The sequence below is a fragment of the Myotis davidii genome, unplaced genomic scaffold, assembly GCF_000327345.1.
Source record: "Myotis davidii unplaced genomic scaffold, ASM32734v1 scaffold1458, whole genome shotgun sequence".
Taxonomy (NCBI): domain Eukaryota; kingdom Metazoa; phylum Chordata; class Mammalia; order Chiroptera; family Vespertilionidae; genus Myotis; species Myotis davidii.
The window spans coordinates 5,599-9,695 of NW_006289400.1; positions in this window are offsets into that span (position 1 = coordinate 5,599).

Here is a 4,097-nt window from a genome sequence, read left to right on the forward strand (position 1 = left end):
GGAAAAATACAGATGAACACAGATTAATGAAATCAACAGAGAAAAATGGTAGAAAACAATCAATGGGGCCAAGAGCTGAATGTTTGTAAAGATCAATAAAACTAACCCAATGCTAACAAGACTGGCAAAGAGACAAATGACCAATATCAGAAACTAATTGGGAGATATAAACACATTCCCCAATGCATTCTTATGAGACCGGCATTCTTTGTGCAGTCAGTACAGAGAAAGAGTCAACTACAGACTGAAATCCCTTGTTAACATATTTACTGAAATCTTCAACAGAAAATTATCCAATCCTACCAGCAATATAAGAAACTTATACTCCATAATGACCAAGCAGGAATTATCCCAACAATTCAAAGCCCATTCAATATATTTAAATCATCTGATTTAATACAACAAGTCCACTGTGTAAAGAAGAGAAGTCACATGGTCATTAAAATTGATACAGAAAAGTGTGTACAAAGCACAGCTTCATTCATGATAAAACGCTTAGGGCACTTGGGATGAAGGGGCCCTTCCTCACTCTGATCATGGGACTCCTGGAGCTAATGTCATAATCGATTGTGGGAAGTTACATGATTCCCTCAGATGGGGACAGAGTCAAAAAAGCCCACTCTTACCGCTTCTATTCAACATTGTCCTTGACGTGTTAACAAAAGCAAGAAGACAGGAAAAATGCATAGAGACATTCAAATGTGAGCCCACATACAAGGTGTCCCTACTTGCAGGTGATATATTCATTTATGAAGAAAAATCAGAAGAATCTACTTCAAAATCCCAGGCGAATGTACAGAAAGGGGTCTATTTAGAGACTTACCATAACTGCAGTGGTGCTGCCCGTGTGGGGCTGACAAAGCAGCAGATAACAGGCCGGAACTGAGTTCTTGTGGGAAACCATCCCCAGAAACACAGCTGTTCACAGAGGTGCAGCCTCAGGAGGAACTTGGCAGCACCACTGGTCACCCAGAGTTCACCCTGAATCCCCTGGTGCCTGGAGGGTCCACGCGTGTTTGCTCCTTGAGCTGATCCTAGGGAACATGAACCCTCCCGCCTCTTCAGGAAAGGAAGGAGTTTTGCACTGGGATCCAGGAGCCCCCTGAAGCCTGGCTGCCCCCTTCCTCCCACAGAAGCGGGGAGAAGGGTGGCCTCTAGTGGTCACACTTCAGAGTGGGTTCCAAGGTCCCCAGAAAACATGCTGGGGTGTAAGCTGGGGAGGCCTCAGTGAGCTTTTAAACTGACACTGAAACCTACATGCGTGTTGCAGGGAGGGAGTGAGGGAGTCCCTGTCTCCTCCTGGCTCCTGGGAAAACGGGCTTTTTCCTCATTTAGGTTTGTGTTTCTCTCAGGCTCACGGGGCCTGACCAGCTGGTTCAGGTGGGTCCCCCACAGCGAGGCCCAGCATCCGCCTGCAGGAGAGGGGGTCTGGGTGGTTCTTCATCTTGAAGTCTCTGGAGAGAGGTTCCAGCCCAGCTCCTGGTGCACCCCTATGTCCTGGCACCTGGGGCTGCCATTCTGGGGGCCTCTCCATCCTATTTCCCTTGTCCCGGCAACACAGACAACCCCCAAGTCTGTGGGTCCGCCTGTCAGGGCTCTTGCTGCCTGCATGCGGTGTGGGGGCCTCCACAGTGTTAACTAGACATGCAGGGAGGGGAGCTACCCATGTGGCTCAGTGGATAGAACATCAGCTTGTAGAATTAAGAGTCTAGGGGTTGATTCTTGTCAAGGGCACGTACCTCCATTGCAAGCTCCATCCCTGCCTGCAAGAGGCAACTACTCAATGTGTCTCTATTGGCTCTCTCCCTCTCCCCACCCTTCACTTTCTCTAAAATAAGTGGGAAATATCCTCAGGTGAGGATTCAAAAAATTAACTGAATAAAGGAGTCTTATGATTTCTTAAAAAATATAAAGAAGGAAAGAAATGGTAGTAGGTCACCCCAGAACCCAGCTAGTGTTGTTCATTGGTTGAGCTTCGACCTATGAACCCAGAGGTCAGGGTTGGAATCCTGGTCAGAGCACTTGCCTGGGCTACTGCCTGGACCCCAGTAGGGGGCGTGCAGGGGCAACCAATCGATGATTCTCTCTTATCACTGATGTTCCTATCTCTCTTGCCCCTCTTTTCATCTCTGAAATCAATAAAAATACATTTTAAAGTAAGAATGAATATTGAAAAGGAAGAGAGAAGTAAGGCTTGTGGTGTTTGACCTGCCCATGCCCCACCCCATCCCCAGTGTGACTGCACTTTCCAAGTGGTGGCGGCCACCTTCCCAGAGGAACAAGTGGCCACAGTCCCAGATTCCTGTATCTGTCTGACCACACCTAGGGCTGTGGGAGGTGGACATAGGTGGCCGCTCTCCTCTGAGAAGGGCGGTGCTCACCTGCCCCCATGGATGACTTGGTGCCTCAACTCTTTTCCCAGGATTTTGCTTCCAAGATCCACCATATTCCTTTTGTTTTATCTTTTTTCATCCTCACCCAAAGATATTTTTCCATTTCTTTTCAGAGAGAGAGTGGAAGGGACAGAGGAGAAGAGAGAAACATTGATGTGAGAGAAACACATCAATTGGTTGCGTCCTGCATAAGCTCTGACCAGGGCAAGGACCAAGGAGGAGCCTAGAACCAAGGTACATAGCCTTGACCAGAATCGAACCCAAGACCCTTTAGTTCAAGGCCAACACTTTATACACTGAGTCACACTGGCCAGGGCTAGGACTCCATTACAAAAAATGACTTTATTATTTTATTTGTTTCTTGTTAATGATTTTTTATTGTTGAAAGTACCACATATGTCACCCTTTTACCCTTTGATCACATGCAGCTGGCCAGCCCCTACCACTCAATGGGAATCCATTTTTAAGTGATGGAAATTCTCCCACTTTGAGGGGCTGGAAACAGGACTTTGCACACGAACAGCAGGGAAGTTGAGGGAAATCTGTGCCTTTGGGAAGCAGCTGTGTGCTTATGAGAGTGGCAGCAGGTTTGAGAGGGAGGCTGCGGCCACAGCGTGCAGCTCAGCCTTTCCTGCCTCCTCATATGTAGAGGTTCGAGTTTTGTGGAAGACCTGATTGAGGAAAATAACAGAGAATCTTTCAGCTTCAAAATAAAAGCATCATCCAATGCACATTCTTTTTTAAAATATATTTTATTGATTTTTTACAGAGGGGATTGGAGAGGGATAGAGAGTTAGAAACAGCGGTGAGAGAGAAAAATTGATCAGCTGCCTCCTGCATCCCCCCCACTGGGGAAGTGCCCACAACCAAGGTACATGCCCCTGTTCTGAATCAAACCCGAGATCTTAGAGTCTGCAGACCTATGCTCCATCCATGAGCCAAACCGGTTAGGGCCCAATACACATTCTTCAGTCTAACGCTCTCCCAACTGAGCTATTTCAACTTGGCCTCCAATGCACATTCTTATTCCCGAACCTCAGAAAGGCAACATGTACCATGGCGGGTGAAAGAGAGCAAGAGGAAGCCCCATCCATGTGCCTCTGGGGCAGCACCCCTGGGTCCTCATCAAAACCCCAAGGAAGGAGGACTTTCAATCCTGGAAGCTGCCTCCAAAGGAATGAGGTCAGGGTGACGAGTCTCAGGAAAAAATGGAGGGAGGGGGATCAGGACGGGACCCCTTGTGGCCAGTGTCCTTGAGTCCTTTCCCATCTGGGGTCGCCCCTAGGATGACAAGGTCAGACATGCAGCCCAGGGTCCCAGCTGCACCTTATATGCAGACTCCATGCAAATGGGGCTCTTCTTCTGGTCATAAAAGAGGGCCCTTGCCCAGCATGTCGGGGAGACACCCAGAACCGAAGCGCCTGAGACAGGACCCCAGCGGCTCCACCATGGACTTGGTGCCAAGCTGCGTTTTCCTCCTGATCATTTCTCAAGGTTGTTCTCAGGAGTGGGGAGCGCTGAGACCTGTGCCTGTGCCTGTTGGTGCTTCCATGTGATTCTCATTCCACCTTGTGTCTCTGTGTTTGCAGGTGTCCAGTGTGTGAAGCAGCTGGTGGAGTCTGGGGGAGGCCTGGTTCAGCGTTTGGGGTAGGGGGGACTCTGAGACCCTCCTGTGCAGCCTCTGGATTCAACTTCAGTATTTAT